Genomic DNA, 27,652 nt, shown 5'->3' on the forward strand with positions numbered 1-27,652 from the left:
ACAAGTGACCTGGCTGGGTTCCTTTTCAAAGATCAAGATCGCTTTGGAGGCTGTGGGCTCCGTGCCCCCGACCCCCATGTTAGCAGAGCTGGATAGCAAACTTTATGTAGCAGATGGGGCTATTCTTTAAAGAAACCGCGGCATCACGAAGTCCCAGATATGACACTGGTTGCGGCTGATCAGCTCTGGATGTCCAGGTGCCCCGGGGTCCTTTAGTGGAGCCTGTCCAGAGTTCCCAAATCCAGCAGCCGAAGGAGCTGTCACTGCAGCACTTTGGCAGAGACAAGGTCCAGGCCCCACCCCTAGGACTCAGGCTCAGGGATCCAGTGGGCCCAGCAGCCACTTTGGTAACATGTGTCCCCTGGTAATGCTGACCCAGGTGGTCCGCAGCCCTCACACTGCGAGAATGGCAGCCCAGGCTTTGCAGAGCACAGTGTTAAAGCCACTGATCAAGCAAAGGCACAAAGTGGTGGACCCAGATTCCACCCCGGGAGCCCCTTTAACCTAGCCTACATGGTAGCTTCAATTTAGTGAATTGCCAGCAAACATTTCGAATTGGGAGCTGGGATATCACAGTCTGGATTTCTGGCTTCTCTTGAAAAGCACCATCTGCTGGCTTTGGCCATGCCTCCTAACAGCAGCGAGACACCATCCCTGGGGGCTTCTCATGCACTCACGCGTCCCACCCGGGCTGTGCCCTGTTGTTATCTTCATTTGTTCAGGCTGCTATAACTGAATACCGTAAACGACAGAGCTTTATTGCTTACGCTTCTGGAAGCTGGGGAGGTCAAGGCGCCAGCTAAGTCAGTATCTGGTGAGGGTCCCAGCCCGGTTCATAGAAGGCACCTTCACGTGGCTGGAGGGGTGAGGGAGCTCTCTGGGCAGGGAGGGAAGAAACGGGGGGCCACTGGAGAACCCAGACAGGAGCAGAGGGAAGCAGAGAAAGCAAGGACTTGGCTCCTGGGAGTTCCTCTAGGCCCCCACTGAGAGTCGCTTCTTCCAGTGACTGCTCTATCCAGCCCGGCTCTACCTGGGGACGCTAACTCAAGGCCTTTAGCAAACAGATGTCTTCCACCTCTTGGCCTGGGCAGGTGTCAGGGAGGATTGCCAAGGAAGTAACATCTGTGCTGCGCCTTGGCCTGAGTGGAAGGTAAGAAGGAAGAGAGCAGGACTGTAGGGCTTTTGCAGGTGCAGGGTGGCCGGTGCACAGCGGGAGTCGCCTGACCTGTCTCTTCATCTCTCCCAGGGGCTGTTAGGGGAAGGCCGCCTGCCACAGAAGCGAGCTCTGCATGACTCCAGCAGAAAGGGAATTTCCTGAAAGGACACTGGGCACCTCACAAGGTCAAGAGGAAGGTGGGGAACCAGGCTCAGGCAGGAGCCAAGGCCCAAGGACAGCCCAGGGCCTCCCAGGAAACAACCCACCTGGTGCAGAGCTCTGCACCACACACCCGCCACCCGCCCCGGGACTCTCCGTGGCTCCACTGCGCCATGAGGAGCCTCCTGCCGAGCCCAGGCCTTGGGAGGGGAACCCCAGGCTGCATGCCTGCTGATCGGCTCCCAGGGTGGCAGCATGTCAGGCTGTATCTTTGATTTCAGGGACCAGAGGCCAGGGTGTCTGTGTGACCACTGCAGGAAGAGGAGAATCCTCAGGCTGAGTGCCCCTCACCTTGCTCTGAGCTTAGCCTCAGAGAGGAGCCCTTCCTTCCCTCCCCTTTTTCTTCCCTCCTCTTCTCCCTCTCTCCTTCCCTCCTCCAAAATTAAATACTTTTCTCTAATCATATTAATAATATATTGTTATTGGCCAGGCGCAGTGGCTCACGCCTGTAATCCCAGCACTTTGGGAGGCCAAGGCAGGCGGATCACAAAGTCAGGAGATCAAGACCATCCTGGCTAACACGGTGAAACCCTGTCCGTACTAAAAATACAGAAAAAAAAAAAAATTAGCTGGATGTGGTGGCGGGCGCCTGTAGTCCCAGCTACTTGGGAGGCTGAGGCAGAAGAATGGCATGAACCCAGGAGGTGGAACTTGCAGTGAGCCAAGATCGCGCCACTGCACTCCAGCCTGGGCGACAGAGTGAAACTCTGTCTCAAAAAAAAAAAAAAAAAAAAAAAAGGCAGGTGGTACCGTACATTTAAAGAACTAATACCAATCCTACTCAAACTATTCCAAAAAATAGAGGAGGAGGGAAAACTTCCAAACTCAGTTCCATGAGGCCAGTATTACCCTGATACTAAAACCAGACAAAGACACATCAAAAAAAGAAAACTACAGGCCAATATCCCTGATGAACATTGATGCGAAAATCCTCAACAAAATACTAGCAAACCAAATTCAGCAACACATTAAAAAGATTATTTAAGGACCGGGCACAGTGCCTCACACCTGTAATCCCAGCACTTTGGGAGGCTGAGGCAGGCGGATTGCTTGAGCCCAGGAGTTTGAGACCAGTCTGGGCAACATGGCAAAACCTCTGTCTCTACAAAAATGTTTTCAATTAGCTGGGCAATAATCACGCTGCTGCACTCAAGCATAGGTGACAGAGTGAGACCTTGTCTCAAAAAAAAAAAAAAAAAAAAAAAATTCATAATGATCTTGTGGGATTCATCCTAGGGATGCAAGGATGGTTCAACATATGCAAATCAATCTATGTGATACATCCTATTAACCAAATAAAGGACAACAGCCATATGATCCTTTCAATTGATGCTGAAAAAGCATCTGATAAAATTCAACATCCCTTCTTGATTAAAAACCCTCAAAAAACTGGGTATAGGATGAATATACCTCAACATAATAAAAGCCATATAGGATGGATCCACAGCTAATATCATACTGAACAGGGAAAAACCAAAAGCCTTTCCTCTAAGATCTGGAATAGGACAAGGATACCTACTTTCACTACTGTTATTCAACATAGTACTGGGAGCCCTAGCTAGAGTAGTCAGACAAAAGGAAGAGAGGGCATCCAAATTGGAAAGGGAGAAGTCAAATTATCCTTGTTTGCAGATGATATGATATTATATTTGGAAAAACCTAAAGACTTCACCAAAATCTATTAGAATGAATGAACAAATTCAGTAAAGTTTCAGAATGTAAAATCAACATACAAAAATCAATAGCATTTCTATATGCCAGCCTCAAAAATCTGAAAAAGAAATCAAGAAAGTAATCTCATTTATAATAGCTACAAATAAAGTAAAATATCTATAGATAAACATAAAAGAAGTGAAAGATCTCTACAATGAAAACTGTAAGACACTGATGCAAGAAAATAAAGAGCACAAAAAATGGAAAGATATTCCATGTTCATGGATTAGATGAAATAATATTGTTAAAATGTCCATACTACCCAAAGCAACCTACAAGTTCAGTGCAATCCTTTTCAAAACACCAAGGACGTTCTTCAGAGAAATAGAAAAAAAAATTCTAAAATGTGTATGAAATCACAAAAGAGCCAGAATAGCCAAAGCCATCTTAAGCAAAAAGAACAAAACTAGAGGAATCACATCACCTGACTTCAAATTATACTACAGAACTATAGTAACCAAAACAGTATGGTACTGGTATTAAAACAGGCACATACACCAATGGAACAGAATAGAGAACCCAGAAGTAAATCTACAGAGACCTCATTTTCTACAAAGGTGCCAAGAGCACACAATGGGGAAAGGACAGTCTCTTCAATGAATGGTGCTGGGAAAACTGGATATCCATATACAGAAGAATGAAAGTAGACCCCATCTCTTACCATATAAAAAAAATCAAAATGAATTGAAGACTTAAATCTAAGCTCTCAAATTATAAAACTACTAAAAGAAAACATTGGGAAAACACTCCAGGAAGTTGGTCTGGGCAAAGATTTCTTGAGTAATACTCCAAAAGGGCAGGCAACCAAAGCAAGAATGGTCAAATGGGATTACATCAGATTGAAAAGCTTCTGCACAGTAAAGGAAACAATCAACAAAGGAAAGAGACAACCCATAGAATGGAAGAAAATATTTGCAAACTATCAGACCAGGGATTAATAACCAGAATATACAAGGAGCTCAAAAAATTAAATAGGAAAAAAAATCTGATAATCTGATTTTTAAATGGGCAAAAGATCTGAACAGATGTTTCTCGGAAGAAGACATGCAAATGGCAAACAGGTATATAAAAAGATGCTAGGGCAGGGCGCGGTGGCTCATGCCTGTAATCCCAGCACTTTGGGAGGCCAAGGCAGATGGATCACTTGAGGTCAGGAGTTTGAGACCAGCCTGGCCAACGTGGTGAAACCCTGTCTCTACTACAAATACAAAAAGTAGCTGGGCGTGGTGACGCGCACCTGTAATCCCAGCTACTGGGGAAGCTGAGGCAGAGGAATTGCTTGAACCCAGGAGAGGCGGGGGTTGCAGTGAGCTGAGATTGTGCTACTGCCCTCCGCCCTGGGTGACCAAGCGAGACTCAGAAGAAAAATGGGCAAAGAACGAGCAAACAATTCACATACACATCCAAAAAAAAATTAGGGAGTCCTTAAATATATGAAAGAGTGCACATTCCCACTCACAAAAAGAGAATTGTTAATTAAAATCACACCAACATATATTTTTGATCTATCATATTGTCAACCCACTCTGTTGTCAAGTTTGTGGATAAATAGGCACCCATATTAGTTGGCTCAGGCTGCCATAACAAAATACTATAAACTGGATGGCTTCAACAACAAAAAAATTATTTTCTCACAGTTCTTGAGGCTGGAAAGTCTAAGATCAAAATGCCAGCTGATTTGGTTGCTGGAGAGGGCCCCTCCAGGCTTGCAGACAGCTGCCAGATTGCTGTGTGCTCCTATGGGTGCACAGAGAGCAAGCTCTCTGGTGTCTCTTTTTATAAGAGCACTAATCCCATTAAACTGGGGCTCCACTCTCATTACTTCATGTAACCTTAATTAACTCCTAACCCCGTCTCTAAATACCATTGCCCTGGGGGTTAGAGCTTCAGCATATAAATGTGGGAGGGACACAAACATTCAGTCCATAACAGTTCTTGTGAAGGGCCATTGGGTTATGTCTATCAAAATTTACACTGCATTGATCTTTGACCAGACCATCCTGCTGCCTACTGATACAGCAATTGCTATGGGCTGAGTTGTATCTCCTCAAAATTCATGTTGGCGTCCTAGCCCCCCGTACCTCAGGATGGTACTGTATTTGGAAATGGGGCCTTTGAAGAGGAAATTAAATTGAAGCCAGGTCATTATTGTGGGCCCAGAACAATCTGACCGGTGTCCTTCTGAGAAGAAGAGATGGAGACAGAGATCCACACAGAGGGCAGACCATGTGAGGACACTGGGAAGGCGCCAGGGAGAACGGCCTCAGAATGAGAAAAATCTGCTGACACCTTGACCTTGGGCTTCTGGCCTCCAGAACTGTGAGAAAATACATTTCTGTTGTTGAAGCCGCCCAGTCTGTGGTATTTGCTAGGACAGCCCTAGAAAAATATTACAGTGGCACGCACTCAAAATTCCGCATGTAGTAATTGACTCATTGCCACATCGTTCATGATAGGAAAGGGTGGTATCACTCCGAGTGCACATCTACAGGGTGCTGATGACATTAACTATGATCCATCTATCTGACGGGAGGCCATGCAGCTGTGCAGATGATGGAGGAAACACTGCGTGCTAAAAATAAAGGATGTTCACTTATGACATTAAGTTCAAAAAGTAAACGAACTGCAGGATAGACTACATAGTATACTCTCTTCTCACTTGTGTTAGAACAGAGGGGAGGGAATAAGAATACATGATATTTATTTGTATTTGCATGAAAAATATAAAAAATGGAAGTTTACACAGAAGCCAATGAAACTACTTACCTGTCTAGTGAGGATGATTGATTTGCTCTCTGAACCATGTGAACACATGCTGGTGAATGTGTCCCATGTTGATGCTGCCCTGTGGACAAATCCTGCGTGGTTGTCTCCCATGTGGATGTACGACGTGGATATATCCCATGTGGATGTTATCCCCTGTGAATACATCTGTGTTACTGTATCCCGTGTGAAATTATCCACGTGCATGCCTCCCGTATGAATATGTCTCGTGTGGCAGCATCCATGTGCATGTGCCCGTGTGGCTGTATCCACGTGCATGCGTCCTGTGTGGGTGTATCCCAAGCGAATGTTTCCGCATGGACGTGGCCCACGTGGATGTATCCCACCTGAAGCTACCACATGTGCGTGTGCTATCTGGTAGTCATGAATGCTGCTCACTGAAATTGCTGGTTTTCCTCCTAGGCTCGTGGTCAGATTGCATTTCCGCGTCGCTGGAAGTCAGAAGCAGCCATGTGACTTGCATAAATCAATGAAGTGTGAGCAGACGTGACAGATGAAATGTTCTTTCTCCTGCCCAGAGATCAGCAATGTTCAGGCAGTCGAGGCTCTGTCGGCCAGGATCCTCAAGGGAAATTACACGGAGCAAAGCTGCCAGCAACCGGGAACAGACACGCAGTATGAGTGAGGCTGAAGCCACAGAGACCTTGGCATTGTTACCACAGCACAACCAAACTTACCCTGACTGACACAGTTATTTATTTTAAAAACTAAGATTTGGCTCACACCTGTAATCCTAGCACTTTGGGAGGCCAAGGCGGGCAGGTCACCTGAGGTCAGGAGTTCGAGACCAGCTTAACCAACATGGTGAAACCCCATTGCTACTAAAAATACAAAAATTAGCCAGGCATGGTGGCACGTACCTATAATCTGAGCTACTCGGGAGGCTCGGGCAGGAGAATTGCTTGAACCCGGGAGGCCAAGGCTGCAGAGAGCCGAGATCATGCCACGGCACTCCAGCCTGGGCGACAGAGCAGGACTCCATCTCAAAAAATAATAATAATAATAATAATAAGACTTGAATTAAAAATAAAAACACAGGAATTAGTCTGTATCCAGCCAGGGGAGAGAAGCCACAGCATAGGGGGGTCACCTCGTCTTGCTGCACTTTGCTTTATTGCTCTTCCTAGATACTGCAATTTTCCAAGTTGAAGGTTCGTGGCTACCTTGCACTGAACAAGTCCATCAGGGCCATTTTTCCAACAGCACGTGCTCACTTCCTGTCTCTGTCACGTTTTGCTAATCCTCCCAATATTTCATGCTTTTTCCTTATTATTATATCTGTTATGGTGATCTGTGATCAGTGATGGTTCAAGTGACTATTGCATTTGTTTTGGGCACCAGGAACCGTGCCCATGTAAGACAGTGAACTGAATCCATATGGGTGCGTTCTGACTGCTCCACCAACCAGCCATTTCCTGTTTCTCTCCCTCTCCTCCAGCCTCCCTATTCTCTGAAACACAACAATATTGAAATTAGACCTATTAATAACCCTACAATGGCCTCTAGGTGTCCAAGTGAAAGGAAGCGCCATGCATCTGTCACTTTAAATCGAAAGCTAGAAATGATTAACCTAGAGAGGAAGGCTGCTGAAAGCCTTCTTTCATCTTTTTTTTTTTTTTTTTTTTTTTTTTTTTGAGACAGAGTCTCGCGCTGTCGCCCAGGCTGGAGTACAGTGGCCGGATCTCAGCTCACCGCAAGCTCCGCCTCCCGGGTTTACGTCATTCTCCTGCCTCAGCCTCCCGAGTCGCAGGGACTACAGGCGCCCGCCACTTCGCCCGGCTATTTTTTGTATTTTTTAGTAGAGACGGGGTTTCACCATGTTAGCCAGGATGGTCTCGATGTCCTGACCTCGTGATCCGCCCGTCTCGGCCTCCCAAAGTGCAGGGATTACAGGCTTGAGCCACCGCGCCCGGCCCCTTCTTTCATCTTAAAATGTTGTTTTTCTCCTTCCAATTTGGAGAGAACTTAAAACATTTCTGTGAGCCCCTAGAAGCACTCTGGGCCCTAGGCACTGTGCCTACTGCACCTGTAGACAAGTCAGCACTGCCCGGTGGGCAGGGTTAAGATGACTTGCTTGGCCAGGCTGTGGCCATCTGCTCACCTGGAGCCTAAGGAGGTGAGGTTCACCCAACCACATGAGCCAAGAATGGGAGAGAGGGGTCCACAAGAAAAACCCAGGGTCTTTCTCCAAAGAAGGCAGGATGTGGAAAGGTCCCATGCAGGCAAACCACAGATGACCCCAGGCCCGATGCAGCTGAGGCTGAGGTTGCAGTCCTCAGCGGGTCACCCCATTCTCAGATCCACACTTTCTGGGGCCAGGCCTGAGGCTAAGCCACGTGGGGGTGAGAGAACTGGGAGCAGGGGGAAGGGCAGGCAGAGCACTAACCCCTAGGACCTCTTTCCCTGGAGAGGCAGCAGTTTGAGAATAAAACCCAGAGGCCTTTCTGACAATGGTGGCTGATAGCAGGCCTGGCTGAAGCCCATCGTTCTTTCTTTCAGTCCACTTTCATTAAGTGTTAAAACCTTTGATCTTACTTAACGGCAAAAAGACCTGCAGACCACACAGTGCTTTGACACAGAGGGGACGAAGACACGCCACGTTGCAGGGCGTGTAGAGTCTCCCTCGACTTCGAATTCGATGCCTTGTCACTATGCGTCCCTTACCCTTCCCTTTTAACTAATAGTTGTCATATGTGTTATATCTGTATATATGGCAGACTCCATCAAACAATGTTATCATTTTCTCCTTTAGCAGCCATTCGTATCTTTAAAGAATTTAAGAGGAGAAAAATAGTCTGGTATATTTACCTGGACATGTAGCATTTCTGCTGTTCTTTCGTTTCTGAAGTCCCAAGTTTTCCTGTGGTATCCTTGCCCTTCAGCCTGAAGAACTTCCTTTAACATTCTTTTTTTTTTTTTTTTTGAGACGGAGTCTTGCGCTGTCGCCCAGGCTGGAGTGCAGTGGCCGGATCTCAGCTCACTGCAAGCTCCGCCTCCCGGGTTTGCACCATTCTCCTGCCTCAGCCTCCCGAGTAGCTGGGACTACAGGCGCCGCCACCTCGCCTGGCTATTTTTTTGTATTTTTTAGTAGAGACGGGGTTTCAGTGTGTTAGCCAGGATGGTCTCGATCTCCTGACCTCGTAATCCGCCCGTCTCAGCCTCCCAAAGTGCTGGGATTACAGGCTTGAGCCACCGCGCCCGGCCTTAACATTCTTTTTCTTTCTTTCTTTCTTTTAGAGATGAGGTCTTGCTCCGTTGGCCAGGCTGGAGTGCAGTGGCGTGATCGTGGATCACTGCTGCCTCAAACTCCTGGGCTCAAGTGATCCTCTCACCTCAGCCTCTGGGGCAGCGGGGATTACAGAGGTGCACCACCCTGCCAGCTAATGGTTTTTATTTTTATTACTTAATTAATTTATTTATTGAAACAGGATCTCACACTGTTACCCAGGCTGGAATGCAGTGGTACAATTATGGCTCACTGTAGCCTCGATCTCCTGGACTCAAGCCATTCTCCTGCCTCAGCCTCCCAGGAAGCTGGAACTATAGGCACACGCCCCCACACCCAATTAATTTTTTTATTTTTTGTAGAGATGGGGTCTTTCCACGTTGCTCAGGGTGGTCTTGAACTCTTGGGCTCCAGTGATCCTCCTGCCTCAATAACATTTCTTTTATAGCAGGTCTGCTGGCCACAAATCTCCTAGTTTTCCTTGATCTGGGAACATTCCTGAAGGAACGTTCATGGGATATATAGGATCCTGGGTGCTGTAAAGTCAATGTTTGCATCCCCTTAAAATCCATATGTTGAAACCTCAGCCATATTGTGATCGTATTGAGATGTGGGGCCTTTGTGGGGGTGCTAGGATCATGAAATCAGAGCCCTCCTGACTGGGATTAACAGTCTTTGTTTTTCTTTTTGAGACGGAGTCTTGCTCTGTCATCCAGGCTGGAGTGCAGTGGAGTGGCGCAATCTCAGCTCATTGCAAGCTCCAACTCCCGGGTTCACACCATTATCCTGCCTCAGCCTCCCAGGTAGCTGGGACTACAGATGCCCACCACCTCACCTGGCTAATTTTTTGTATTTTTAGTAGAGACGGGGTTTCACCATGTTAGCCAGGATGGTCTCGATCTCCTGACCTCATGATCTGCCCGCCTTGGCCTCCCAAAGTGCTGGGATTACAGGCGTGAGCCACCACGCCCAGCCAGGATTAGCATTCTTATAAAAGAGGCCCCAGAGAGCTCCCTTGTCCCTCCCACTATGTGAGGACACAGTGAGAAGTAGCTGTCTATGATGCAGAAAAGGGGCCCTCACTAGATGGCGAATCTGCCCCTGCAGTGATTTTGGACTTCCCAGCCTCCAGAACTGTGAAATTCTCTGCTGTTTACAAGTCACTCAGCCATCACATTCTGTCATAACAGCCTAAATGGACTAAGACACTGGGTTAACAATTATTTCCCTTCAGCACTTGAAAGATGTTGCTCCCTGGTCTTCTGGCCTCTGGGATTTCTGGGGAGTAATCCACAGTCTGCTATTCTCCTGTATGCCATGTGTCACTCTTCTCTGGCTTCTTTTGAGATTTATTCTTCATCTTTCGTTTACATCAGCATGATTAAAATGTGTTTGAGTGTGGTTTTCTGTAAGTTTATCCTTTTGGAGATTTGCTGAGCTTCTTGAATCTGTATAAATGTTTAGTAAGCTTGGGAAATTTTCAGCCATTATTTTTTCAATGTATTGTTTTCTGCCCAGTCACCTTGTACTCTCTTTCTGAGACTCCAATAACACAAATCATCAACCTTCTCATATTGCCCCATGGCCCCTGAGGCTCTTTTTCTTTTTTCACTCTTTGTTTCTATTATTCAAATTGGATTGTTTCTACTGTTCTACCCTCAAGTCGACTCTTTCCTCTGTCATCTCCATTCAGTTACATATCTCATCCACTGGACTTTTGATTTCAGATATTGTATTTTCCAGCTCTAAAATTTCCATTGGTTGTTTCTATTTGTATGCTGAAAGCATTTACCTTTTCATGTTTTTTTTCTAGGAATATTTGCCTTTACCTCTTGGGGCACAGTTCTTTTTTTTTTTTTTTTTTTCTTTGAGTCAGAGTTTTACTCTTGTTGCCCAGGCTGGAGTGCAGTGGTGCGATCTCAGCTCACTGCAACCTCCACCTCCTGGATTCAAGTGATTCTCCTGCCTCAGCCTCCCAAGTAGCTAGGATTACAGGTGCGTGGTACCACACCCGGCTAATTTTTGTGTTTTTAGTAGAGATGGGGTTTCACCATGTTGGCCAGGCTGGTCTCGAACTCCTGACCTCAGGTGATCCACCCGTCTCAGCCTCCCAAAGTGCTGAGACTACAGGTATGAGCCATCACACCTGACTGTCATTTTTTTTTCTAGGAATGTTTGCCTTTACCTCTTGGAGCACAGTTCTAAGAGCCGCTACAATGTCTGGGTTATCTGGAGACCAGCATCTCTTGCTGGTTAACTTTTCTCTTGAGAATTGGTCACATTTTGTTGGTTATTTGAACTTCAATTAATTTTGGATTGCATCCTGGACATATTGAATATCACACGTGAGACCCTGGGTGTTTATTAAAATTCTCCGGACAGTGACATTTTACTGTGGTGGCTTTAGCAAGCAATCGATCCTGACTAGGTTCAGATCATACATGCTGCCTCATCTTCTATGTGTGGTAGATGCAATGCCACCTTCATTTTCAAAGACTTTGCTTGGTGGAATGTAAGGTGGCACAGCTGCCCTGGAGTTAAGTGTGACAGTTTCTTGCGATGCTAAACATGACTTACCATGTGACTCTACAATGACACTATTGGGCATCTGTCTCAGAGACATGAAAACTCATGTTTAACAGAAACATGTACATGAATCTTCATAGTCAGTGTGTTTACCACAGCCCAAAACTGGGAACAATCCAAATATCCCTCATGGGGGGGAAAGTTAAAAGAACTCTGAAACATCCATGCAATGGAATATTACTCAGAAATAAAAACGAACTAGCTATTGATACATGTAGCAACTTGGATGGATCTTGCAGACCTTATGCTTTGCGAGAAAAGCTAATCTTAGAAGGTAACATACTGTATGATTCCATTTACATAACTTCTCAAAATGACAAAGCGACAGGAATAGAGAACAGATTAGCACTTGCCAGAGCACAGGGAAAGGCATGGAAGTGAGTAAACTGTACAGTGGTAGCACAGGGAGTTTGTAGTGACAGGAGTGGTTCAGGGTCTTGATTGTGGTGGTTACACAAATCTATACAAAAATTGCATAGCACTATACAAACACACACACACACACACACACATGCTTGTAAAAACTAGTGAACTCTGAATAAGGTCTATAGTCTAGTTAATAGCATTGTGCCAACGTCAACTTCCTGGTTTTAGTATCATACTACAATGTCTTATATAATTATATAAGATATCCCCATTGGGGTTGACAATGGAGGATAAAAATGGCAAAAAAAAAAGAAAGAAAAAAGATATTCCCCTTGGGGGAAGCTGGGTGAAGAGTACACAGGATTTTCAGCACTATCTTCACAACTTCTGATGAATCCATAGTTATTTAAAAGTGAAAAACCTTTTTTTTTTTTTTTTTTTTTTTTTTTGAGATGGAGTCTCACTGTCGCCCAGGCTGGAACGCAATGGTGTGATCTCAGCTCACTGTAATCTCCGCCTTCAAGCAATTCTCCTGTCTCAGCCTCCCACGTAGCTGGGATTACAGGTGCACAACACCACACTCAGCTAATTTTCATATTTTTAGTAGAGACAGGGTTTCACCATGTTGACCAGGCTGGTCAGGAACAGCCAAATGTGAAAACCTTTTTTTTTTTTGAGACAGAGTTTTGCTCTTGTTGCCCAGGCTGGAGTACAGTGGTGAGATCTCAGTTCACTGCAACCTCCACCTCCCAGGTTCAAGCGATTCTCCTGCCTCAGCCTCCAGAGTAGCTGAGATTACAGGCTCAAGCCACCATGCTCAGCTAACTTTTGTATTTTTAGCAGAGATGGGGTTTCACCATGCTGGCCAAGCTAGTCTAGTACTCTTGATCTCAGGTGATCTGCCCACCTTGACCTCCCAAACTGTTGGGATTACAGGCGTGAGCCACCGTACCCAGCCGTGAAAAACTTTTAAAAAGACTTTGGTATGCTACTCTGGGTCTGTTCTGTGCAACTTGCAGGCAAGCCTGGGATTTGCATTCATTCATCCACGGAATTAGGGACCCCTCCTCAGCCCTCTCCTCTTGGGGTTGACCTCACACTCAGTGGCTTCTGTGGGATTCCTCTCAGCGTTTTGTGTGCTCGTGCTGCTGGCACCATAGTGCAGCTTTGAACCTCAGCTGCCCTCAGTTGAAGCAGGAGAGAAAAAAAGGGAAAATAAATGAACCCCAGGGCCTTCCTTCCACGCACGCTGCATGTTGCAGAGGGGCCTTTCCCAGGCCTCTGGCTAGAGAAATGGTGTGTCATTATAAAATACACATTTGGTTTTCATCTGGGCTTCCTGGCCCACAACTCCTAAAATCCTTGGAATCTCCACAGTGGTGGCTTTCATGTGCTAAAGAGGTGGGTGAAGGCGGGCAGCCCCCAGGTAGCTCCAGGATGGCGCTGGTCACCAGAAAGACCCAGGCAGGACTAGAGGCCTGGGACTTCCAGCCTCACCCCCCAGCCTCCAGGGAGGGGAGAGGGGCTGAAGGTTAAGTTGTTCACCCATGGCCAGTGATTTAACCAGCCATGCCCATGTAATGAAGCCTCTGTATAACCTCCAGGATAGCTGAACACATGGAGGTTCCTGGAGGGTGGCGTGCCCAGGGAGGGCATAGAAACTTCGTGCCCCTTTCCCCATGCCTTGCCTATGCATCTCTTCATCTATAGCCTTTGTAATACCCTTTATAATAAACCAGCAAATATAAGTGTGTCCCTGAGTTCTGTGAGCCGCTCTAGCCAATTAATTGAACGCAAGGAGGGTGTCTTGGGAACCCCAACTTAAAGCCGGTCCGTCAGAAGTTCCTGAGGCCCTGACTTGGGAGTGGCATCAGAAGTGGGGGCAGTCTGGGGACTGAGCCCCACCCTGTGGGCTCCGACGCTATCCCCAGGTAGATAGCATTAGAATATGGAGGACACCCAGCTGGTACCTGATGCAGAACTGGTTGCTTGCTTGCTGGCGTGTGGGGAGAAGCCCCCAACACTTGGTCACCGAAGCCTTCTGTGTTGCTTACTGTGGCGTGGGAGCAGAGGAAACACGGTTTGTGTTTTTTCCACTCGCAGATGGTTCTCTTGGTGCCTTTTCTGCCCGTACATGCTGCACAGTTCTGTACTGGGGCTGACCTCAGTTCAAAACCTGGAGACAAGAAAGAAAAAGAAACTGGGAAACTTGCCCTTGAATGGGTCATCCTTCAAGTTTCAGCTCTTCTCTCCAGTCTGCCTGCTCCTGTTAACACTGCAGAGTCCTTAGCTAGTGATTTGTTGATTTTGTCCCCAGTCGGTGGCATGGATGAACTGTAGTGGTCTCTTACTTCATCTTGGCCAGTTTCAGAATCCAAAATATAATATTTAACCTCCCTAATTACCATGCAAGACTAATATTAATTCTCCCATTTTATTTATTTATTTAAAATTTTTTTTTTTTTTTTTTTTTGAGATGGAGTCTCGCTCTGTTGCTCAGGGTGGAGTGCAGTGGTGCCATCTCGGCTCACTGCAAGCTCTGTCTCTCGGGTTCAAAGGATTCTGCTGCCTCAGCCTCCCAAGTAGCTGGAATTACAGTTGAATGCCACCACATCTGGGTAATTATTTTTTTGCATTTTTAGTAGAGACAGAGTTTCACCATGTTGGCCAGGCTGGTCTCAAACTCCTGACATTGGGTGATCCGCCCACCACCTCAGCCTCCCAAAGTGCTGGGATGACAGGCGTGAGCCACCGCACCTGGCCAATTCTCCCATCTTAAGGATTAAAAACTTGAGGTTTAAAGAGGTATAGCCATCTGTCCAACCTGTATAGCCAATGCTAAGGTTTATCTCTATTTAAAATTAGCTGGTGAAACTTGTGTGGGGTGGAGTGAGAAAACAGGGGAGGGCAAAAGTAAACAGGTGATGGAAGAACAGAGTGGTAGGGGAGGAAGAGGGTGAAATGGGAGAGAAAAGGAAGAGAAGGCCAGGCACAGCGGCTCACACTTGTAACCTGAGCGCTTTGGGAGGCTGAGGTGGGAGGATCACTTGAGGCCAGGAGTTCCAGGCCAGCCTGGGCAGCATGGCAAGACCCTGTCTCAACAACAACAGAAAATTCACCAGGCACGGTGGTGCGTGGCTGTAGCCTTAGCTACTCAGAAGGCTGGGTCACTGGGTCAGGAGGTTGGCTTGAGCCTGAGAGTCTGAGGCTGCAGTGAGTTACGTTTCTGCCACTGCACTCCAGCCTGGGCAGCAGAGCCAGACCCCGTCAAAAACAAAAACAGAAAAAGGCGCTGCAGCTGCAGAATGGTCGGCGGTGGCAGGAGGCACGGGTCCGGCGGGGAGGGGCCTGTGAAAAAACAGTCGATGTGAAGAAAAGTAAATTCTGTGAAGACGATGTGATCTTCAAAAAGAAGTAGAAAATGATTATAAGCTCTCTTCACCTGAAGATGTCGATGGCTTCTGGAAGTTCTGTGAAGAACTGGATCCTGAAAAGCCCGCTGGTCACTTTCTGCAAAGCCTCGGGCTTCAGTTAGTTGGTCCTTCTGATGTCCTTGCTGGAAAACAAAAAACGAAGGAAAATTCAACAGGCCCGAATGTTAACCTTCATTGGAGGTTTTACTGTGATCCTCCTGAGTTCCAGACCATTACTATTGGAGATAATAAAACTCAGTACCACATGGGGTATTTCAGGGATTCTACTGATGAACTTCCTGCATATGTTGGTATAAATGAAGCAAAGAAAAAGTGTACAATTGTTCCAAATGGAGATAATGTATTTGCTGCAGTCGAATTATTTTTGATGAAAAAACTTAAAGAAGTAATGGATAAAAAGAACACTGGGCCGGGCGCGGTGTCTCACGCCTGTAATCCCAGCACTTTGGGAGGCTGAGGCAAGCAGATCACCTGAGGTAGGGAGTTCGAGACCAGCCTGACCAACATGGAGAAACCCCATCTCTACTAAAAATACAAAATTAGTCGGGCATGGTGGCACATGCCTGTAATCCCAGCTACTCAGGAGGCTGAGGCAGGAGAATTGCTTGAACCCAGGAGGCGGAGGTTGCGGTGAGCCGAGATCGTACCATTGCACTCCAGCCTGGGTAACAACAGCAAAACTTTGCCTCAAAAAAAAAAAGAAAGAAAAAGAAAGAAAAGAAAACTAATCTCTCGAAAAACATAGATGAAAAACTCAGAGAAGCAGCCAGAGAAGTGGGGTACTCACTGGAACAGAGAACCACAAAGATGAAACAGAGAGATGAGAAAGTTGTGACGAAGGTCATTCGTGGTGCAGGCTTGGCTGTTCCAGTGGATAAAAATCATGTTGGGTACACAGAGCTCCCTGAAACACATGCTGACGTCAAGAGAATTTGCAAGACAATAGTTGAGGCTGCAAGGGAGGAGGAGAGACTCAAAGCTTTTGTTCCCATTCAGGAAATGATGACTTTTGTGCAGTTTGCTAATGATGAACGTGATTACGGCTCGGGGCTTGAGTTGGGAATGGAGCTCTTTTGCTGTGGCTCACATTATTTTCATAAAGTTGCTGGCCAGCATTTACCTCTTGCATATAATCTGTTGAAGAGGAATCTGCAGAAATTGCTGAGGATCATCTCGCAAACAGAAGTAAAGAGAACACAGAGCAACTTGCTGCATGAGTGAGGTGGCTTTCTTTGATGTGCAGTATTTCAAAGGATTAGTGTTAAACTTGTGATTTTTGTTTTGTTTTTAAGGAATACAAAAAATAAACATTTAATAAAAACATTTATAAGGTAAAGAAAAAAAAAAGAGCAAAGGCAAAGGAGGAGAAAATAGAGAAGGTCATCTCCTTCCCCATGGGTCAGGACGGTACCAGGCAATGCAGCTCTACACAGAGAGCACGCACCCAGAACCCACCGCCTTCACACAGTCTGCTCCTTTCGTGAAGTTAGTGTAAGCACATCAGCCAGTCTATGATGTCATCGTATCTCCTGTTCCAGTCAGGGGCTCGGGCTTAAAGCAATCAGCCCTGGCATCGCCTTGTTGACTCTATTCGTCCAGAGTGGTTGGGCAGGTATCAAAATCGGCTGAAGGCCATGTGTGGTGGCTCTTGCCTGTAATCCCAGCACTTTGGGAGGCTGAGGCAGGAGTATCACTTGAGCCTAGGATTTAAGAGCAGCCTGGGCCAGGCGCGGTGGCTCACGCCTGTAATCCCAGCACTTTGGGAGGGCAGATCACGAGGCCAGAAGATTGAGACCATCCTGGCTAACACGGTGAAACCCCGTCTCTACTAAAAATACAAAAAATTAGCCGGGCATGGTGGCGGGCGCCTGTAGTCCCATCTACTCAGAAGGCTGAGGCAGGAGAATGGCGTGAACCCGGGAGGCGGAGCTTGCATTGAGCTGAGATCACGCTACCGCACTCCAGCCTGAGCAACAGAGCGAGACTCCATCTCAAAAAAAACAAAACAAAAAAAAAAAAATGTAGCCTGGGCAACAGAGTCCCCGTCTCTGCCAAAGAAAAGAAAAAAAATGGCTAAAGATGAGAATTTTTTTTCTGCCATTGAGGGAATGCTTTCTCTCTCCCCATCCAGGAATGAGAAAGTGCCGTGCTCCAGCTGGGGCTGGCATTTATTTTGCAGCTGTGAGAGAAGATGGCCCTGGGGATGAAGCAGCCGGCCCAAAACCCTTTCTTCCCCTGGATCCCCTTCTCAAGGAAGCCCATGTCAGTGAGGGTTTCTGTTAATTGCAGCCCAAGGCATCCCAATGGCCCCCAATGGGTATCTCTCTTCCCAGCCTGGGATGCTCCTGGTGTGCCCCAGGTGATGCTGGAGAGACTCCTGACTCAGCCCAGGGGCAGGGCAAGCCACCTCTGTCACAGGGGAACAAGTGTGCCTGTTACTGTCACTACCCAGATCTATGTCCCTTATACCTGTAAGCACATCCCAGTTTTCCTTGGGAAACCCTCCAGACACCAACCAATTCTGGCATCAACTGGGTGTCCTACGATTCAATCCGATTCCAACACTAACTACCCGGAGTTGGCTGGACACTCTGTAGGGTTTAGTCCCCTAATACTGTCCTGTCTTCCGGTGCCGAGCTACCCACACTTTGGTCCGACTTGGCTACAAAGTTAGAGCTTCCCACAACCTGCCCCAGTTCAGGTTCTGTAATTTGCTAGAATGACTCACAGGACTCAGGAGGGCACTTTCCTTACTCCTGCCGTAATAAAGGATACAACTCAGGAACTGCCAAACAGAGGAGATGCACCGGGTGAGGGATGAGGAAAGGGGCCTGGAGCCCCTATACCCTCTCTAGGTGCATCCCCTCCCAGCATCTGTGTGTTCACCAACCCAGAAGCTTGGAGGCTTCATTACCTGAGCCTCAGCCAGGGGTGACTGAATCAGTCTCCTGCTCTGCACTCCTCCCTGGAGATTGGGCGATGGGGTTGAAAGTCTCAACCCTTTAAATACATGGCTGGTTCCTCTGGCAACCAGCCCTCATCCTGAGGATATCTAAAATCATGATCAGAGGTTATCACCATTGTCAGAGATTCCAAGGGTTTCGGGAGTTATATGCCAAGAAGCAGGGCCCAAGACCAATATTTATTTTTTATTATACCACACTCTCCATTCTCAGTCCATGGGGCTGGATCAAGGGGTCCTTCCCCTTGGCCTCTAGGAAGAAACACAAGGCCTGGTCCATCGGAGCATTTTATTCAGCTGCTCCCAGTGGCTGGTTTAGTGGGACTCACGACGTGAGATAAGCCACTGAGGCTCAGAATACGGAATGGAAAGTCCTTTAAAAAAGAGAAAGCGACCGGGCGCGGTGGCTCACGCCTGTAATCCCAGCACTTTGGGAGGCAGAGGCGGGTGGATCACGAGGTCAGGAGATCGAGACCATCCTGGCTAACATGGTGAAACTCCGTCTCTACTAAAAATACAGAAAAATTTGCCGGGCGTGGTGGTGGCGCCTGTAGTCCCAGCTACTCGGGAGGCTGAGGCAGGAGAATGATGTGAACCCAGGAGGCGGAGCTTGCAGTGAGCCGAGATCGTGCCACTGCACTCCAGCCTGGGTGACAGAGCGAGACTCCATCTCAAAAAAAAAAAAAAAAAAAAAGAGAAAGCATTTCTGTCTTGCTGTGCCCCGCTGGGATTCTGAGAGGACAGAATGTTCCTCCTGAATGTGCTGGGAAGTGCCGGGGATCATCTTGTGCCCATACAGGGAGAGCCACCTGAGGCAACCCAAATGAAGGCAACCCAGGGGAGAGCAAGGTTGAGACAGGGACAGAGGAAGCCCAACACTGATGATATCTTTTGAGCACTTGTGCCTTAGGTCAGACCCATTAAGTTCTCCTCCCGCTTGAGCTGGGCTTCACATACTTGCACCCACCATGGCGCTGATCAGTGCATGCCACCCTTAGCTTGCGGGGCCATGGGATTGCTTAAGGGCCCTCCCCAACTGCCCTCTTCACTCTTAGCTGAAAATCCCAAATTCTAGATTTTCAGAGTTGGGGCCCCTGTGTCAGTAGGAGCTCCCTTCTCTAGGATAGGCCTAATTTGGGAGTGTTTTAAAATGAGGACATGGGAAATTTCAAGACGCCAAAACCCCAGAGCCCAGCCTTGGAGTATTTCAGTGCTCCCTCCCCTTTGTCTCTACTACCATCAGTTAGGGCTGCATTCAGATGCAAATAACAGCAAATCTTTCACCCTGGGGTTTAAACAAAGAAGTGCAGAAGAATGCTCCAGGCTGGCTCAGCCCTGGGAAAGTCCTCAGGGGCCCGGGCTCCCTTGTCCATCTCCACTGCCTTTAGTGCTTGGCTTCTGTCCTCAGGACCCCATGTGGCAGGAAGAAGCAGAAATACGGCACAGCTGACCTCCCAGCCCGTGCGTTGCCCAGAACCTCTCGAGGCTGGAAAGTGCCGTGGGGGGGGGGGCGGGTGGGGAGGATCTTCAATTGTTTGCTAATGTATTCCAAATACCTAGAATGGCTGCTCCATAAAACTGTGCTGAATGAACGAGTGGGTGGATGAACGGGTGGATGCCCATACAGGCAAACTGAATTTTTACCTCCTACAGCCTCTACAGCCTGTACTGTGATGTCAGGCGTGGGAGAAAGGATGAGCACTGAGTGGCCCCTTAAGGCATCTGTCACTCTGTTCCTCACGCTGGCACGTGATCTCTTGACATCCCCACAGGCCTTCACCTTCTACAGGTGGAATCTCTTTTTTTTTGTTTGTTTGAGATGGAGTTTCGCTCTTGTTGCCCACACTGGAGTGCAATAACACGATCTCGGCTCACTGCAACCTCCGCCTCCTGGATTCAAGCGATTCTCCTGCCTGTAGTCTCCTGAGTAGCTGGGATTACAGGTGCCCACCACCACACCTGGCTAATTTTTTGTTTTTAGTAGAAACGGGGTTTCACCATGTTAGCCAGGCTGGTCTCGAACTCCCGACCTCAGATGAACCACCCGTCTCGGCCTCCCAAATTGCTGGGATTACAGGCGTGAGCCACCGCGCCCAGCAAGAGATTTCTTTTGTCATCTATCTGAGCCAATCCAGAACTCTCAACCCCCACCAAACTTTTTTAGAAGATTTTTGTTGTTGTTGTTTGTATTTTGTTTTCTTTTGAGACAGGGTCTCACCCTGTCATCCAGGCCGGAGTGTGGTGGTACAAACACAGCTCACTATAGCCTCAACTTCCTGGGCTTAAGCAATCTTCCTTCCTCAGCCTCCAGAGTAGCTGGGACACCATAATGCCCAGCAAATTATTTTATTATTTTTTGTAGAGATGGAGTCTCGCTATGCTGTTCAGGCTGGTCTTAAACTCCTGACCTCCAGTGATCCTCCCGTTTCAGCCTCCCAGAGCACTGGAATTACAGGGGTGAGCCATTGCACCCAGCTCTCCTGAGACCTTGTACCTTTCTGATGGGATGTGGCAAATGCATAATACTAGTAACAGCCATTCATCTGGAAGAGGGGGTTGCATAGCTCATGGTCTAGGCTTAACCCTGGGCAGGAGTTTGAGGGTCCTGGGACTTTTTAAGTTTCCTTTTATATTTTCCAGTCCTTGTTCATACATATGGACTTGTTCCACATAATGGCGAACAGAGATTTATTTGTATTCTGCTTTTGCACTCAACAGAACATGATAAGTGTTCTTCACGTAGCTACAGCCTGTTAGATACATTAATAGCTGCATAACCATCCTCAAATTTGTTGCACTACAATTTGCTTAACAAATAAAGGAGTTTATTTCCAACTTTTTGTCCCTGTAGCTAATGCTACAGTAAATATCCTTATGTACACAGTTCGTTTGTTTTCTCTTGTGTTGAATGTTGGCTTAAAAGTGTCCTGGACTCTGGTGTCAGCTTTGGGCTGGCAGCTTGCATTGCCCGCCCTCCTGAATCCCCAGGCTGCTGGTCACGGAAAAGCTTCTGGGTCTCACGATTCTCGGCTGACCACAAATGATCTGCACATTGTCCCCTACCTTTAAGACATGTCTGAGAGAGAGGGTCAAAACCCCACCTCTACTTCTGAAAGAAGCCAGCCAGCATTCACCTGGCAGGAAGTGGGATCAGGGCATCTGCACGAGCTTCCCCCTGCAGCAGATGGAGGCTGCCCTTGCCTTTCCTTTGCCCACTGAGCTATTTTGGCCCTGGAAGGGGGCCCATTCCTCCTCCATAAGATACTCTCTTGGCAGAGCTGACAGTCAAGGTGGTTCGAGTTTCTACAGCCAAGGGGCAGGCATCTGATCCAAGGTAGGAAGCTTGTGTTCATCCTTGAGGAACCCAGCACTGGCTTGGCCCGACAGCAGCACCCTCATGGAACCCCTTGGTTCCAGCTACCCCAACCCCCAGAGCTGCCTGAGGGCTGTCCTTTCTGAGTCTAGCCCTGCTGCCCTCCCTCTGAGAGGTGAAGCTGGCTAGGCGTCTGGGTGGGGTGGGGACTTGGAGAACTTTTCTGTCTCCTAAAGGTTTGTAAACGCACCAATCAGCACTCTGTAAAAATGGACCAATCAGCACTCTGTAAAAAGGACCAATCAGCAGGACGTGGGCAGGGCCAGATAAGGGAATAAAAACTGGCCACCCCATGCCAGCAGTGGCAACCCCATCCGGTCCTGTTCTGTGCTGTGGAAGGTTTGTTCTTTCGCTCTTTGCAATAAGTCTTGCTGCTGTTCACTCTTTGGGTGGGCACTACCTTTATGAGCTGTAACACTCACTGGGAAGGTCTGCAGGTTCACTCCTGAAGTCAGCGAGACCATGAACCCACCGGGAGGAACGAACAACTCCGGACGTGCCACCTTTAAGAGCTGTGACACTCACTGTGAAGGTCTGTGGCTTCACTGAAGTCAGCAATACCACGAACCCACCAGAAGGAACCAATTCTGGACGCACCTCCAGCCAGATGAGTGGCCCTGCAGCTTTCCTCAGCCCAGCCGCATGGCCTCTGGCTCAGCTCTTTGTGGCTCAGTCATTCATCACTCTGCATTCAAAGAAGCCTTTCTGTGCAAGTTGGACCAAGTCTGTCTCTCCTGCCCATGAGTATAAGGGTCCTCCTGGATATCCCAGGTCCCCTGGTGGAGGGGCCCTCAGGAATCCAACGATCAGCACTGCACATCGGCCTCAGCACCAGCACTCAGATGCAGGGGTTGCCGGCCTCAGGCTTTTTTAGCCCGGCCGCATGGCCTCTCGCTCAGCTTTTTGTGGCTTAGTCATTCATCACTCTGATCAAACCCATCTTGACAAAGGACAAAGCAATACCTTCGATCCTGCTTTTTAGCAGCCATCCTGGCAGCCTGTTTCTGCTCAGCATCGACCAGGTCCAGGACCCACCCACATTCCTGGACAGAGCTCGACTGTCAGCCTCAGGTTTCCTGGGCTGAGCCAAATGCAAGGAAACCCAGGGGTCCTCTGCATCCTGAGCCTGGTGCCAACCTGCAATAGCAACATGAGTGAGGCCCGGGAAGCTGCCAGGAGTGGGCTTACACCCCAGAGCCGCCACTCACTCCTCATCAGCTGGGCAAAGAGCTTACTCCTCTGAGCTTCAGTTTCCAGATCTGCAAAATAGGTGTAACAATCCCTCTGTCTGAGCATCTGCAGGAAGATCCAATTCTGGTCTCTGGAACATGACAGCTTCCAAATCTGAGCCATTCTGTCACTTCTCTTGGGTCAGTTGGGGTTTCCACAATGTCACCCCATCAGACTGTCACTAACATGGCCTGAGAGCCCTGGGCTCAGGGGGACTGCCAGCATGGCAGGTTTCCCTCCCCACATCCCTGCCATTACTTCCCTAATGAGACATCCCCTCAGAGAAGGGAAAGGAGGGCAGGTTCGCTCATTTAGCGAAGCCTCTCGGAGGTGAGAGGAGCCTGGGCAGGTTCATTTTTTGAGGTTCTTGGTTTGCTACAAATGAGAAGGTTGCAGTGATTGTGGTATAATTTCAGTGTTCTCACAACAAATTAGAACACACATATTTGTGGTGTTGACAGGAAAACAGCAGAATTCAGTACATTTCCTGTTGAGTTCTGAGTGTTGCAGTCCTAGGGCAGGATACAAGCTTTGGGTCTCAGGATGGCTGTCCACTTCTGCTGGATCTGGGGTGTATCATTAAAGTCTGGATGTCTAGAAAAAGACACAATCAACGCCCCCGCAGAACTTTCACTGGATCACATTCGAATAAAAGAGGGTGGAGGGACATGTTGAGATGTTTGGAAATATCTGACTAGGGGAGGGATATGGAATTATTTTAGGGAATTCATTGTTCATTGTCCCGGTCATGATACCATGGAAGAACAGCCCAAAGGGTCATAAGAGAGTTCAGGAAAGAACTTGACAAGTCAAAGTGACAGATAGAGCAGCAGGTCCCCAATACTTTTGACACCAGGGACCAGGATTAGTGGAAGACAGTTTTTCCATTGACTGGAATCAGGCTGGGGGTGGTTTTGAGATGATTCAAGCACATTACATTTATTGTTCATTTTATTTCTATTATTATTACATTGTAATATATAATGAAATATTATACAACTCACCATAATGTAGAATCAGTGGAGCCCTGAGCTTGTTTTCCTGCAACTAGACAGTCCCATCTGGGGGTGATGGGAGACAGTGACAGATCATCAGGCATTAGATTCTCATAAGGAGCGTGCAACCCACATCCTTCACGCACACAGTTCACAACAGGGTTCACGGTCCTATGAGAATCCAGCGTTGCTGATAATGTAACAGGAGGTGGAGCTTAGGTGGTAATGTGAGCAATGGGGAGCAGCTGTAAATACAGATGAGGCTTCACTCACTCACTCACCTGCCTGCTCTGTGAGGTTGAGGACCCCTCAGATACAGCATTTATGACCACATGGTAGCCACTGCTGAACCCAGGTGGTGGGGTACACGGCTGCATCACTGTACCAGTCTTGCAACTTTTTCATATATTTGAAATTTTTCATTAGAAGAGAGTAAATTTTTTGGATTGCTAATGCAAATACGTTGTAGATTCTTCTAAATAAAACACCATTACGTCATGTCCTGGTGCGAGTGAGCACCTGGTGCCTGCGAGTGCTCCCGGGGGTGCCTGTGGGAGGGTGGTGTTTCAGTCCTCACCTGGGTTGCTACTTGAACCCTTCACAGACCTCACCCCTCCAGTAACAAGTCATGGGGAATGGGGTAACTACATCAGCTCCATGTTCCAGGCATCTGTCCTCTGATTTGCATCTGGCAGAGCTAGAGAGGCAGAGGTCATCAGCTCCACTTCACAGAGAGAAACTGACGCCAAGGGGACAAGAACTTGCAGAGATCACAGAGCTGACTTGTGGCCAAGTGGGAATTTGAACCAATGGCATTCTGGTAAACAACTGTGAAAAATAAGAAAGAGGGGGAGGGGGAGGGAAGGGAGGCCTGATTTGTAGTGTGTGCCAATTTTCCGTGGTATAAATACTACCTCACTGCCGTGGCTGGTTTCAAAGTGCCAGTGTTTAACAACTGGCTTGCAGAATTTCTGAATATTTAATAACTGGCTTCAGCACAGCATCGATTTGAACCCAGTCCTAGGCATCCGTCCCTTGAGCTCCTCTTCTGTTTTCTGTCCTTTGCCCACCATTTCACCACATCTGTGTTCTACCTGTGAGTTATTAGTTTTCTTTTTTTTTTTTTTTTTTTTTTTTTTGAGACGGAGTCTGGCTCTGTCACCCAGGCTGGAGTGCAGTGGCCGGATCTCTGCTCACCGCAAGCTCCGCCTCCCGGGTTTACGCCATTCTCCTGCCTCAGCCTCCGGAGTAGCTGGGACTACAGTTGCCCGCCACCTCGCCCGGCTAGTTTTTTGTATTTTTTAGTAGAGACGGGGTTTCACCGTTTTAGCCAGGATGGTCTCGATCTCCTGACCTAGTGATCCGCCCGTCTCGGCCTCCCAAAGTGCTGGGATTACAGGCTGAGCCACCGCGCCCGGCCGAGTTATTAGTTTTCTTTAAGACACCTCACTTTTTAAAAGCAGGTGACATGACTATCATTGAAAGCTAAATCACTTGCTATGAAGTAGAAGGTTATATTAAAATGAACGTTTATTTTTTAAATAAAAAAATGTTCTGGCCGGGCGCGGTGACTCAAGCCTGTAATCCCAGCACTTTGGGAGGCCGAGACGGGCGGATCACGAGGTCAGAAGATCCAGACCATCCTGGCTAACACGGTGAAACCCCGTCTCTACTAAAAAATACAAAAAACTAGCCGGGCGAGGTGGTGGCGCCTGTAGTCCCAGCTACTCGGGAGGCTGAGGCAGGAGAATGGCGTAAACTCAGGAGGCGGAGCTTGCAGTGAGCTGAGATCCGGCCACTGCACTCCAGCCTGGGCGACAGAGCGAGACTCCGTCTCAAAAAAAAAAAAAAAAAATTCTTTGTACTTATTAAAGCTCCTAAGGAGAGTCCTAAAATACCCTTGCCATGTGCTTGCTCTGGCGACCCGCTCTGGGGACCTGGAACCTGTCTCTTGGCCTTCTGTGAAGCCCATTAGATGGACACAGCTTCTCAGTGGATTCTTTGGTTTTGAGATGGAATCCTGCTCTGTTGCCCAGGCTGGAGTGCAGTGGTGCAATCTCGTCTCCCTGCAACCTCCACCTCCCAGGTTCAAGGGATTCTCCTGCCTCAGTCTCCAGAGTAGCTGAGATTACAGGTGCACGCCACCACACTCAGCTCATTTTTGTATTTTTAATGGCGACGGGGTTTCACCATGTCAGCCAGGTTGGTCTCGAACTCCTGGCCTCAAGTGATCCTCCCTCCTTGGCCTCCCAAAGTGCTGGGATTACAGGTGTGAGCCACCGTGCCCGGCCCTCACTGAATTCTTCACAAGGCAAATTCAGCAAATCCGATGTGAATGTGAAAAAGCTCGGCCAGTATCAGAAGCATCTCTTGTATGGTTGATGTCTCCATACAGCCCTTCACCTACAGCATCCCTGAGGACTTCAGGTCTGTAAGGAACACAGCCTCTCCACCTACAGCATCCCTGAGGACTTCAGGGCTGTAAGGAACACAGCCTCTCCACCTACAGCATCCCTGAGGACTTCAGGTCTGTAAGGAACACAGCCTCTCCTGGACAGCCTGCTCCGGGGAGTTGGACTGGGTTTCTGCAGTGGTTTTACCTGCAGCCACAGCTGGGGTGGGGTTTCATAATTACCAACAGTGGAAGCAGCCAACATAGATGGAAACTCATGAGGGACAGGAGCAGGAGGTGGCTGTGGGGAGGGAAGACACAGATAAAAGAGGCTCCGGTGGGGAGGAAGGGGGCAGCTTGAAAAGATGGCGCCAGTGCCTACCAACACTAAATACATGCCTGCCTGTGACGCATCATCCCACTCCAAAGGACACTCTCAGAGATGCAGACGCATCCCCACCAAGAGGCATGCAGGCTTCATAATGGCTCGATCCATCACATTCCCAAACAAAAATCAACATGAATGCCCATCCACAGGAAATGGATAAATCAACAGTGGAATACTATACAGAGAATAAAAAGAGCAAACTATAACTACACACACAAAAACACAAAATCTCACAGACATAAGTTAAGAAAAAGAAACAGGACACCAAAGATTTCATATTGTGTGATTCTATTTATATTATATAAAGTTCAACAAAAGGCAAACTAATTAAAAGCAACAGAAATCAGAATAGTAGCTGGGCATGGTGGTGCACACTTGTAGTCCCAGCGACTCAGGAGGATGAGGTGGGAGCATTGCTGAGCCCAGAAGTGCAAGACTGCGAGAAGCCATGATTGCACCACTGCACTCCCGCCTGGTTGACAGGCTAAGACCCTGTCTCTAAAGAAAGATGAAAAGAAATCAGAATGGTGGGGTGCTCACAACTAAGAAGCTCAGGGAAACTTTCAGGAGTGCTAGTAATGTTCTCCATCTTGATCTAGATAATGGGTAAAGGGTGTTTGCACCTCATAAAAAACGTGTTGAGTTGTACACATAAAAATTTTGCACTTTACTATATGTATGTTATATTGCAGTATAAAAAATACATGTATGAAAGAAGTAAAAAAATATATAGTGCTGGGTGAAGAGGATCAGAAACAGAATGACATCAATGACCCAATACAGTTTAATAATTAAAAAGCACATGCACATTAAGCAACAACATGCATT

At 47.7% G+C, this 27,652-nt stretch overlaps 1 pseudogene; it reads left to right on the forward strand.

Annotated features, from left to right (window-relative positions):
- The first annotated feature begins 15,355 nt into the window (after nt 1-15,355).
- Nucleotides 15,356-16,973, forward strand: LOC103245117 (histone PARylation factor 1-like; annotated as a pseudogene).
- The last annotated feature ends 10,679 nt before the right edge of the window (nt 16,974-27,652 follow it).

Source organism: Chlorocebus sabaeus, chromosome 23 (assembly GCF_047675955.1).
Source record: "Chlorocebus sabaeus isolate Y175 chromosome 23, mChlSab1.0.hap1, whole genome shotgun sequence".
Taxonomy (NCBI): Eukaryota; Metazoa; Chordata; class Mammalia; order Primates; family Cercopithecidae; genus Chlorocebus; species Chlorocebus sabaeus.